This window comes from Protopterus annectens, chromosome 1.part1 (assembly GCF_019279795.1).
Source record: "Protopterus annectens isolate FY-2018-M chromosome 1.part1, PAN1.0, whole genome shotgun sequence".
NCBI lineage: Eukaryota > Metazoa > Chordata > Ceratodontiformes > Protopteridae > Protopterus > Protopterus annectens.
The window spans coordinates 161604908-161618535 of record NC_056726.1 but is presented as its reverse complement, the minus strand read 5'-3'; positions in this window follow the sequence as shown (position 1 = coordinate 161618535).

Here is a 13628-nt window from a genome sequence, read left to right as displayed (position 1 = left end):
TGGAATCATCCTTAGAGAAGGTAAACTGCTACTCAGTGCTAGGCTCATACCAGCCTGAGATACATATTCTGAGAGCTCCACAATGTCTCTCTTTAAATAGTCTAGGGATGTACATCTCAGTTCATTTGCACCCACATGGACTGTGACTGAGTCATACTGGTATTTGTGGTCCAGTGACCTGAGTAATGTGGTGGATCCTGGCCCCTGATAGCCAAATGACCGTGACTTTCTCCTTACTTAGCCTGGTGAGAGGGACATCAGTGTGTCTCACAATGGAGTCTCCAATGACTAGAGTGTTGGATTCTGTGGTGGCTTGCCTTATGAGCTTATGAACAGAGGCTCCATGACATGCGGCTGTATTTGCTGGTGAGGGTGTTTTAAAAGAGTGCATTCAGGGTTGCTGTGGGAGTTTATGTGTACTTTGTCTAGGAGGTCTTTGGGGTTTAGGTAGGTTACATTTAAGTGCCTCAGCATATGTGAGTCTATTTTGTAATTGTAATCAGTTTTTGCAAAACACTGTAATAAACATGATTTTTTGTAATGTAAGAAGCTGCAGCCTCAAAAAGGAAAGTGGCTGACTCATCTAATGTGGTAAATACTCACATATGTGTTAGCATAATCTGTGTCTGTATGTATGTGTCATGTCTTTCAACTTTTACCTCAGAATTATGGAAAAGAAAAAAATAATTAGGAAAAAGCTACCATATTAAATACTGTTACTGGTGTTATTAACTCAAAATAACTTCCAAATTTAGAAGGGATGGAACAAAAGTTTGAGAACATATTACATGTGATCTTCCAAATTCTGGAGAGCTGAGAGGCCCTTGTGTGCATGTATATTGGACCCTTATTGTTCATGTCTGAAAACTGATTACTTTTTGGTTTCATTACATTAAATAAATATGTATATGCATACATAAATACACACACCCATAAATAAATGAAATATTTAGTAGCAAGACTTCAATAACAAGATGGAGGAAGGTTGCTAATAGTATTCAGTATTTCACAGAAACCCTGCTCTGAATACCCCCCCCCCCCCCCCCCCCCAGGCTGGCTGCATTTTGTGTTGTAACTAGTAGTGATGGTAGATAAAGACTAAAATGATGTACTAATAGCTTGTGTTTGTGTTGTACCAATTTGCACACATTTAAAGATCATCACTTGTGAATGTTCTTCTATCTTATTTAATAAGACTGCTTACTAAAGCTAAGGCCTATGCTTAGACAAATATGGGTATGAATATGAGAGTAAATGACTTAGACCTAAACTGGCTGAAAAAAATATATTATGAGCTACAGCTGACCTAAGTAATACATTTTATTATTTGTTTATTTTTATTTTATGTCAATCAGGCAGTACATAACATACTCAGACTCCTATTAGTATTCCCTGCTGGTAGATATACCAAGGTCAGAAAAATAAAACTCTGATATCATCCACAAAAGACTGAAAGAAAAGAATATTTACTTTTCTTTAGGGATGGGCAAACAACCCATTTTTGAAAAAAATAAAAATTGATTTGCTGTTCTTACTGGTTTTGTCCTGAATTCTTACATTTATCCATACTGGTTATAAATGTTGCAAGAGAAGTACTCTGACATGTAAAGCCAAACTATTTTACTAATGTGGATTGCATTTGGTAAGTTGCTTATCATGCCATTTGGTATTGTTGATATGATGGTATAGGTTCACAACTAGTTTTATTGTGGTGATGGTGATCTTAGAGTGCTGGGTCATTCGTAGCATGGGAACTTTAGTGGACATGACCCCCTCAGGAATGTGTAGGATACTTTGTCAAGAGACAGGTCTTTCTCAGTCTCAGTGGCTCAATAACTAGCACATCTGCTTTGGTGCTGGAAGATCAGAAGGCTGTGGGGGTCTAGTCCCACACCATGTAGTTGGATTCATTTTCTTACCTGTATCCCTTCTGGACAGGTGCAGCAAGTGATGAGTCACTTCTACTACTAGCACCATTAAAACAGGGAAAAAACTTGGCTAGGGTTGTAAGGGTCCCTGGTCCATTAGCCTACTAATGTCCTATGATCTTATGAACCTTCAGTATATAAGAGTAGATATGGTTAGTGAGATCTGAGATCTTTTTGTTGAGGAAACATTGAAGTGTTTTGAGTCACTTTCAGCACTTTGTAAGCTGTGTGCCAATGGGGGCATTGTTTTCAATGATGGGTTTAATGAAGGATGAAAATAGTAAGGTTCTTTGTAACTTAAGGAGGTACCACAAAAGATAAGCTGTGAAAAGCAGAAGGATGTTACAGCAACCACAGAGGCATGGTGGTCAAAGGAGTTTCTGTTAGCAATATAGAGACCAAGTAAGTACCTGGTGACTGTGCCAGAGTGAGATATCTGTATGTAAGTGGTACAAACACAAGCTTTACCCACATAAACTATGCTGCATTTTAGAGCTTTTTAATTTCTCCAAATCTTTGGGTTTCTAATACCATGATGGGAATGGACCCCATTCCTAAGTCAAAGTATGATTAAAGTTCAAGAAATTAGTATTGTTTCAATCTTTGATGTCAGCCAAAAGTGCTCTTCACAGCACCCGCAATATGCCCAGTAATGATGCCTTCTGCAATTCGTATGGTTTTACATGAATTAAATACGATTGTAAATTATTTTTTATAAGACCAGTTGCTTCTACTACTATTGGAACTGTCTGGGTATCTTTCTTCCACATGGCTCTCATTTCTGCCTGCAGGTCAAAGTATTTTATGACTTTGTGTCTCTCTGTATGCGAGACACTGTAGGGACTGTGTGCGGCAATTTCAATGAGCAATGCTACTTTTGTCTTATTTTCTTGGACCACTATATCTAGTTTTCTAGCACCTATCTTTTGAACTCTTGGTATTGAGTGATCCCATGTGATATAAACTTCATAATTTTCTATGATTTTTTTGTGGCTCATGTTTCCAGTGTTTTTCAGCCATTTTGATACCATAATGTTTGCACAATCTCCAGTGTAACAGTCTCGCCACATTATTATGCCTTTCAGTATACAGTCCCTCTGCCATTAGTGCATCGCAACCAGCAACAAGGTGTGTGACTGTTTCTAATTTGGTTTTACAAAACCTACATATGTTCGCTTCTCCCACATGTTCAATGGACTTTGTAAACCAGCGTGTACTTAGCCCACTGTCTTGGCCTGCCAATATTAACCTTTCATTTCTTGATGTGAATTTACCTCTCCTTAACCATTCCTGCATTCGTTCTTGATCAACATGAGGCTCTTCCAGAAGTTTTCTATACTTGCAACTATATTTATGTTTTTTCCACATTTCTTGTCTTCTCATCTGGTCCTTCACCTTATATTCTTTCTTTTATTTTTTAGCACATTCAGTTGCTGCCTGTTTTTTTTATCTACTTCCAGTTTGATTTCCATTCTTGCTTCACATCAATATGCTTTTGCTAGATTAAGCAGAGATGTCATCTTAGATTTATTCTCCTCATGTCTCAAAACTTTCACTACATTTGGATCTTGTGAGGTAAGTAGATATGTGTGGATTGCAGATCTATACATGTAATCAATTTCAAGGAAGCCCATCCCTCCTTCGGAACAGGGAATATATAATCTTGGTATACACTGATTTTTATAAATCATTTGGTGAGCATGAAGCATCCTTCTTGTTTTAATATCCAGTCTATCCAACACTTCTTGGGGCCAGTCAATCACTCCAAAACTATAAGTTAGGGCAGGAAGAGCTAATTGATTTATAGCTTGGATCTTGTTCCTAGATGTCAATGCAGTTTTCAGGATTATTTTAAGTCTTCTAAAGTACTCCTTACTGAGTTTTATTCACATTTGTTCATGTTTTGTTGATGATCCTTCATCAATTCCCAAGTATTTATACACTCCCTCTTGTTCAAGTTCTTTTATATCACATTCTTGTCCCAAACTGATGTTTTCCTGGTGCTGCAGTTTTCCTTTTTTAAAGTTGCTTTTGCACATTTATCAAAACCAAATGACATTCCAATATCATCAGAAAACGTTTTGACAACCTGCAGTTGCGCTATCAGTTCCTCATTTGATGAGCTTATACAGTTTTAAAATAGTTTAGTTTTAGTTTGTTATCTCCAATAGTGCTTAATAGATCCTGGTCTGTTCTAATACTGCGCATTGCTTTTATCACATCTATTTTTCTTAGAATTTTTGTTGATCTATTCCCTCTTCTATAATCTTCTAACAATGACACTTCTTGTCTTAGCTGCTTTATAGTTTTCTCTATTCGATATTTTCGTGATGGTATTTGCTTTCGCCCTGTTTTCCCTCGCTACCCTCTATTCCTGTGGTAGAACTTTATCAGTTGTTAATTTAGCAGCAAAGAAATATATTCTGTTTACTTCTGTTATATCGCATGGATCTCTATGGACAGTCCTAATTACTATGTTCACTTGTTTTATCAAGCTTCTGACTTTTGGGGTTTTATTAACCTTCTGCATTCGATTTCTTTTATTGATCTTGATATATCTGTCTTTGTCTAATAAAGCAAGCAACTCTTCCCTTAATTCATTTTCTTCCATACTGAGGGCACATCCCTTGTTTTCTGTTTCATGTGGGCATTCTACAGAAAGTTCTATAGCATCTTCCTGTGGCACATTTTCTTCAATTTCATCCTGTGTCATCTGTTGTTCTGTCATATTGGAACTTACTGGCCTATCACTCCTCAACATTGACTGCAACAGAGTTTCCAGTTTCCTGTTCCTTTCCTTGAACATTTAGAGTGGTTTCCTGTGGAAGGCTGCAAAATATCTTGATATGGCACCTGACCAATTGCTTCCTGTTCCACTGGTTTCCCTTAATTTGGATATCCATTCCTCTATCCTGTTGTGGTGCTTTCTGTATTCGATTTACTACACTGAATCCCTCTCTTTGCAGTTGGCCTTTGACTTCTCCATTACTAATCTCTTTTTCTACTTTTCCTCTTAATCTTCTTATTTTTTGTACTGTAAAGTTTTCCATATCCTTATCTATATTTTTCTTCAAATATCTTTGGTGCTGCTCTTTTTTTATTGGTTAGTTTTGCTTTCTCCTTTGTATAAATATTACACCATATTAAATCTATTTTCCTGTCCCCTATCCATATTTCTTCTTCACATGTCTCCTGATCTTCTTGCTTTTCCTTATTCTGGGAACTCACTCCATCATGCTGTGATGCAGTCTGGTTTAGACCTTTTACATTAAATCCTTCACTTCACAGGCACTACATAACTTCAACTTCTATTTCTTTAAATTCTGCTTTACTAATTGTCTTTTGTACATTACATCTTTGTGCTATTCGCTTTTTTTATTATGTAATTTTCCATATCTGAATGCCTTTGCCTGTATTTCTCTTCGAATATCTTTGAGACTGCCTTCTCTATATTAGTTAACTTGGCTTTCTCCTTTGCATAAATATTGCACCATATCAAATCTCTCTTTCTTTCCCATGTCCATATTTCTTTTTTGTATTTTTCAAATATCTCTAGGTTTTGTTGTTTATCTCACTTCCTCAGTTGCTTATTTTTCCAAAGATATCAAAATTTCTTGATCTATATACTGTTTTTCAAAAATATGTTGCATTAATGAGCAGAGATTTTTATTTGAAGCTTCTGACAGTTTTTCCTGCGGAAGTATTTTTCTATCCTCTAATTTGTCTCTTAACCATTTTGTATATCTTGTGTCTTAAAATTCTGGACTTTTAAGATAATAGTAACAATACATAATGTATTTCTTATCCTCAATAGTCCACTCTGTTGTTTTTATGGCTCTTCTTTGGCCAATCAATTTTTGTCATTTTTATGGACTGCTACTTCCTTCTACAGCAGGGGGCCATCCTCCCCCTGAGCCTGGCCTGGCCCCATTGTAAGAATGTTTCCATATTTTGAGGATTCTACACAGTCATTTTTTTTCCATTCCTGGCACCAGTGCACCTAACAGGATTGGGCACTTTTTTTATCCTGGGTCTTGTGCACCCAGCTATCTTTTTTATTTTTGATTTACTTCTGTCCATGATATATGCTATATAAATACAGTCTATATATCAGTGTCACCTTGGTGAGATTTTGTGAAAAACAGGGTCCACCTCACGAAGGTACTCACCAAGACTTGAGGATGAAATCAATTTCAGAACTACTACTCTCCTTTGCTTGCTGACTTTTCATCTCTCCATCAGGACCCCTTTCATCTCTCCATCAGGACCCCTGAAGTTAAGCCCATGTTTGGTGGTGTTCTTGCTGGGGATTTTGAATATCAGAATGAGATTTGATAACTACACTCATTTCACAGCCATCATCATCAGACCTCATTCCAGAGAAGTATATACACACATACATGTATTACATGTATGTAGGGATATATATATATATATATATATATATATATATATATATAGGTCTATTCAGTAGACTGAAAGACCACATTACCGACACTGAAAACACCAAGCCCTAAACAACGAAACCACGCAACACCGAAATGTCAGAAGCCTGACTGCCACAACACCGACACACACATACAAGTATCCCAAACACAGCGCAATAACATACAATCACAAAGCACTCGAAACGCCCTTAATAATCACAAAAACACTCCCCACAACCTCAACTAAACCATTTACTCTCATTTGTCTCAAAATGAACTAAAATAAAGACCTTACCTACTACATTCTCACACAAACAATGCAAACTAAAATACAGCTACAACTTTGAAACAGCTACTGAAACCGGAAGACCCTACACCGCCATGATACCCCAAACATCCAAAGTAAAAAAACCACATACACAACACCTACCACAAACAAATAAAATTACACTAACTACAGTTAATCCATTCCTAGTTTTGTTGGGGGGGAGTTGCACCCCCTCCGCTAATTATATATACTAACTCAGAGATCGCACTAGAGTGAGGAAAGGGCATATTTTTCCAATCTTTAGTGTAGCACAATCTGACTGTGAACTCCTAACCTGCTGTTTGCGCTGACAAGGAAGCAAGGAAGACTTCCACACACATGCTGTTCCACTGCAACACAGAGGTGAACTGATGATCAAATGGCTCATCGCTCATGTGAAACTTAGGTGTTCTACACGTTCTTTCATGTGGGCTTGGTATTTTGACTGATGGTAATGTGGTCTTTCAGTCTACTGAAGTAGACCCATATATATAGGTCTACTTCACATAACTGAATGCTCAAATGTTCGAAATTCATATGGCTGAAACCATATGATCGAACATTTGAATGTTTGAAAATGTGAACTAGACCCATAAAAATAAAAAAAATACACATTAAATGGTGTATAGCGGGGGGCTTCCACCCCCTGCACCCCCCACACACCCCTACTTAAATATACTAACTCTGAGATCACACCACAGCGAGAACAAGGGAAAACTCCTGGTCTTCACTGTATGCGATTTCCCGTTCAGAATGTCAGTATTTCAAAACTTCGAACATATGGTCTGTGATCATATGGGTTTCGAAGTTTTGAATTTCGGCATTCTGAAGGGGACCTATATATATATATATATATATATATATATATATATATATGTATAGAAAAAACCACCCAACGAAAATCAGGAGCACCAAGCAATGGAAAAAATATATACCAAATACTCCAACTTCCACTTCTTCAGAAGTCCAAGGACTTAAGGCAATCCAGTATGTAAAATACAATTTTCTGCCACTTCCAAACTACAAAAGAAAGCTGTATGGTACTATCACAAGGGTTTTTGTGATAGTACCATACAGCTTTCTTTTGTAGTTTGGAAGTGGTAGAAAACTGTATTTTATATACTGGATTGCCTTAAGTCCTTGGACTTCTGAAGAAGTGGAAGTTGGACTATTTGGTATATATTTTTTCCATTGCTTGGTGCTCCTGATTTTCGTTGGATGTTTTTTTCTATTCATTATGTCGATTTGCTGGGAGGCTTCTGTAGTAATATATATATGTATATATATATATATATATATATATATATATATATATATATATATATATATATACAAAATAAATATCTACACACACACACACACACACACACACACACACACACACACACACACACACACACACACACACACACACACACACGTGTGTGTATGTGTGTGTGTCTCTCTCTCTCTCTCTATATATATATATATATATATATATATATATATATATATATATATACATATATAAAGTTATACAGACAAAACCAAACAGGTTAATAGCCTCACTGTTAACACTACACAACCCAATATTTTGGTTACAGAAGACTCCATTATGAGACACATTGATTTGTTTCTCATCAGTCATGATAAGGAGAAGGTTACAGTTTGTTGCCTGTCAGGGATTCATCACATCATGCAAGCACTTAGGTCACCAAACCTCATAGTCCACGTGAACTTAGATGACCTGAGACATACCTCCCTGGACTACATGAAGAGAGACATGATTGAGCTCTCAATATGTGACACAGGTAGGTATGAGCCAACCATTCAGCAGCATTCTACCATCTCCATGGATGATGTCACAATACCAACAGAAAATGATTGACTTTAATAATTGGCTTTGCTGGTGGTGTCATTCCAAAGGGGTCCAATATTTGTTAGCCAGGGAGGTGTGACTGACAGGCAATGCTGCTTTGCCAAGGCTGGTCTTCACCTGTTACCACTAGGCTTTCGAGTATTGACAAAAACATTATCCAGCCCTATAGTACATTTTAAAACAGACAAACCTTCCCAGATAGCAAAATCTACTCAGAATAAGCTCAGGATAAGCTAACGGTATTAGTGCTCAATGCTAGCATCTCAACAAGAAACTAAACTCCCTGGAAGCATTCCTAACCCTGGAGAATGCTGACATCTGTGTAGTTACTGAAGCATGTTTCAAAGCCATGGAAAGCATCCCTGCAGTTCATGGCTATAATGCCTTTCACACATTCTGATTAACCGCTGCACATGAAAGGGAAAAAGTTGGAGGTGTATCCATGTAGATAAAGGATAAGTACACCTCAAGACTGGTCAAACAACATGACATGCTTGAGCTAATCCATGTCCAGTTGGCCATAGGAAAAATTCATTACCATATTCTTGCTAGCTGCAGGTCCTCCACCATGAACCAGTAAACCCATACATCATACCGAAATTTACTAGGATTATTTACCATTCAGCCCAATGCCATACTCATGGGTGATTTCAATTACCCTCTATTACCTGGGAAACATACATGACCACTAACATGCAGACTCAAAGGTTTCTAGATTTGGCAATGCAAATGTCCTGGAGCAGCTAGTCTGCACTCCCACTAGGTGTAAAAATATCCTTGACCTCTTACTCACAAATACAGAAAAGCATTGCACCCCCCCCCCCCCAAGTGTGATGTCTTCACTGGTTAGACCAGATCTCGAAGCAGTCACCCTTGAAATAAATATAAAAGTAGAACACCCACCTAACCACAAAACATTTAAGAACTTTTCTAAGACAAACTACATCCTGTTAAGTGACACCATTGCTAGTTACAAAGCTCTCCCAAGCCCAGAAAACATAAAGTCTATATGAAGGTGTACACAAAAGCCCTGTATGAGCATTTAAACAACTGAATAGAAATGGCAGATCCAGACTGAAGCAAGCCTAGGGCACACCTCAGAAATTAGCCACACCAGTGGACCCCTGGCATAAATAGGTTGTACAACAAAAGAAATAATATCCTTCATAGAAATAAGGGAGAATATGCACAACAGAGCAAAAACTCCCTCATTCATCTAGACAGGCAGATCAGGGGAGTAGTCAAGTTTTCAAAAGCAAATTTTGAGGCAAGAATAGCCTCCCAAACTAAGGATAACCATAAATCATTTTTCAGTTATGTCTGCAGTCTTAAGGGTGATACCCAACAATATATACAATTAGTTGTAGATGGCTTCAACTATACTCAACCAGAAGATATAGCCAATCTGTTGGCTGATAAGTTCAGCTCAAATTTCCTCCCCAAGAAATACCCTCCACCATTGCCCACCAGTTATCAACAAAGAACATGGTTACCACTGCTATCTCTAGAGCTAAAAGCAGGGTTTGAATAGATCCCAATAATATTCCAGAGTGCCTCTTAAATAGTTTGAAATAGGACCTATCATGCCACTAGGATCTCTGTTCAACCATGTCCTCCACACTGACTTTGACAGCAACAGTCATTCCTCTGCATCAAGAGGGACCATTAACAGATCCCAGAAATTATAGACCCATAAGTTTGACTAGTCTAATATTCAAGGCCATGGAATGAATAGTCATGGACGTGATAAATAATACCATAGAAAACATCCAAACACTGGACTCAACCCAGTTCAGGTTTGCCAAGGGGAGATCATGCCATCTCAGTCTGGTGGAGTTCTTTAAGATAGCTGCTAGGCACATGGCTAAGGATAAAACAGTGCATACTGCCTACCTTGACCTGGCAAAGGCATTTGACACAATTCCCCACTCGAGTGTTACAGATAAACTCACAAAACTAGGCATAAATCCCTACATCACCAGACGGATAGCCAAATGGTTTATGTAAAGGACAAATGTTGTTAGTGTGAGTGAATCCAGATCTAGCAAGAAGCCAGTTAGTAGTGATGTACAAGGCTCAGTGCTGGGACTTCTCCTGTTTGGAATATATTTATTTGAAGTCAAGGCTAATGTCGGAGGCCTTTGGCTGACTAAGTTTGCTAATGACTGCAAGTTGGGGGCAGTCATTGAATTGCGCAATGACGTAGATACTCTTCAGTAGGGTCTGACACAAATGATTGGTGCCAGAGAAATGGCCTAAAATGAAATACAAAAAATGCATAATCATGCCCTTTTTTGCTTAAGATGCAGAGTAGAGTTAGAAGCAGGGTTATCATGTGTTAGTACGGTGGAGCAAGGAGGCTTTGCTAGTTACAAATGATCCAGAAAACAAATAGCCCAGCTAATACTAGGACCATAGATGTAAATCCATTCCAAAAATAAATGCACATGGTGAATGTATAGATTTATTTATTTAGTTAGTTAGTTAGTTATTGCATTTGTTTATGGGAAAGTCCACTGGGCCTAAAATAAACCATTTTCAGTGGAGGTCCAGGGAGAAAAGTGCCAACAAGAACATAGATACAGAAAAAAATAAACATTAATTGGTACAGAAGTAGAAACAGTGTTATACATAATAGTTACAGCAAAATATATAGGATATAGACATAAAAACAGGAATGTAGTTGGTTTGATTACAATGATATATACAGACTATATACATCAAAGAAGGAATTTAGTTGGTTACCAGACAAATTCAATCACAGAGGTATAAACAGAGATACATTAATTAGCATTATTGTACCACTATCAACAAGTGATGAAAAAATAATAATTATGGAGAAAGTATCATCAGTTAGCAGCAGCAAAAAGCATAGGAGTTTAGTTATCCTATAAGGAGAAGGAAGAGGTTAGGTTATAGAGCAGGTACATAGCCAGGAAGAGTTGAGATGACTTTTCAGTATTTGTTTGAAGGTGGGGTGCTGCCTGGGGTTACCACCTGTCCCATTTTGTGAGGGACAGTCCCTCTTTGGGCAGTTGTGTCCTGACAAAAAATATTAAAAATGGCAAATGTCCTGAGATTGTAGGACATAATTATGTCCCATATTTTATGTAATAGTTGCATAGAATAATTATGTCTGTATCTAAAATACCTAAATGTTACAAGAAACAGAATAAGCGACTAAACTGCTACAAGAATAAGCTTTTATTTAGGCAAAAAAAGTAAAGTTCTATCCTTTGTACTGACCGTGGGTATGTGTCAGCTTGTAAAATCTGATGTGTGTCCCGAAAATGTCCCACTTTGGCCATTTGAAAAGGCGGCAACCCTAGTGCTGCCTGTGTTTCTTATAGAAGGTGGAAGTGAGCTCCATAGTTTGGTGATGGTGAAGGAGTAGAGGAGTTGACCAACAGGTAAGGTGGGCTTTTTTACTTTTAGAAGTAGATGATTTTCAGATCTTAGTTGCCTTCTGATGAAAAACACAGTGCTTACCCACCTCTCTAGAACAAACTAACTCTCTAAGTTAAACAGTATGGCATACTGCCTGCCTTTAAAAAGGATAACTGGTTGGGTATTTAGAAATTCACCCCAGGTATGAATTGCCTGGCCTTCCTTGAAAATGGAGGAAAGGCTTAAGGGTGGGTACTGGCAAAGGAGAAATGTACTTGCAGCTCAATTGATAAGCAACTCCTATAAACCTATGGCATGACTAAGTCACATCTCCGTATGGAAGCAGAGTTAATGGACATGACATGCTTATGCTTGCTTTCCTGGTGACTCCTGGGAGACCTGCATCGAGTTGCAGTATGTGGGAGTGGAGAAAGAGTATGTGCTGTCTTGTCTGCACCGAAGGCTGAGATCTTATATAGTGTTTCAAAAAGACAGTGGGCAGGATTCAGGAAGGCTTACACAGAGTTTAAGAGTAGTGTAAGCCTCCGTGTAAGCCTCCCGATCCAGGAACAGCCCAAACCTCTGTGTAAGAGACAGCTAAAACGTCTCTTACATGGACTGGGCGTGGAAATGCTCAATACCTCGTTTGCAGCTGAAAGATATGCAAATGAGGTATTTGAGCGCTCCAGGAAGCCCAAAGCAGTCCGTGTAATGGACGTTTTAGCTGCAGAAATGTACTCAGCTGACAACTGAGTACATTTCTGCAAAATTGACAACGGAGCTATGTCAGCTCCAAATAAAGGGTGCATATGTTTCATCTAGCATGCCAATGGCCAAATATGTGGCCATTGGCATTAAAAAGTGTTGCAAAATTATTTAAACTAACTTTTTTTTTTTCGTGGGATTTTGATGTTTAACTGCAGCGCACACCCGCGCAAAATGGGTGCGCTGCTCAAAAGTGAAAACCGAAGCTTATAAGCCCACAATTGTGGGATTTATGTATTACATGGAATGACAATGCAGGGACTAGCAGACCAAAAACAATATGGCCTCCGTGTAGTGGTTGTCAAGGGGGGAAGCTCCGTGTAAGACATGTAACTAAGCATTACTAAGCAATCCTATGTAAATGAGGGTTACAATACTGAATCACACTGCCACATAGGTAATGAGCACTTTCTGAGTAGTGTAAGAGTTATAGAAGGGGGAGGAATAGAGTAAGAGGTAGGTGACATCACGGGGGGGAATGATAGAAATAAATGTGTCACATTGGAGGGCAGTGTAACGTGACAGATGACAGACAGACATCAGGGAGAGAGGTGTGTCCCAACAGAACACTAGGAAAGTCAAGAAATAGAGGGTGCACACTATCCCTACACTCAAACTTTCTTGATATACATGCATGCGCGCGTGTGCACGCGTGTAAGGCAGGTTCAACATGTGGGAGCATGTTGCAAACCGTTTACAACGGTTTGCGCGGGTGTGCAAACCGTTGTAAATAGTTTGCAACGGTTTGCGTGGGCGTGCACGTGTGGAAGGCAATGTAAACAGCAGGAAGCCTGTTGCCTGATGTATAAGGCTGTGTGCGCGCATTTTACCATGAATCAGCCCAGTTCAAACCGTGTAAGGATGTGTGCGTGCGTTTAAGTCACTGTGAGCATGCTTATGCTGGTGTGCACATTGCTCCCCTTGAGGAAACAGAAAGGAAAAAGGAAACAACCAGA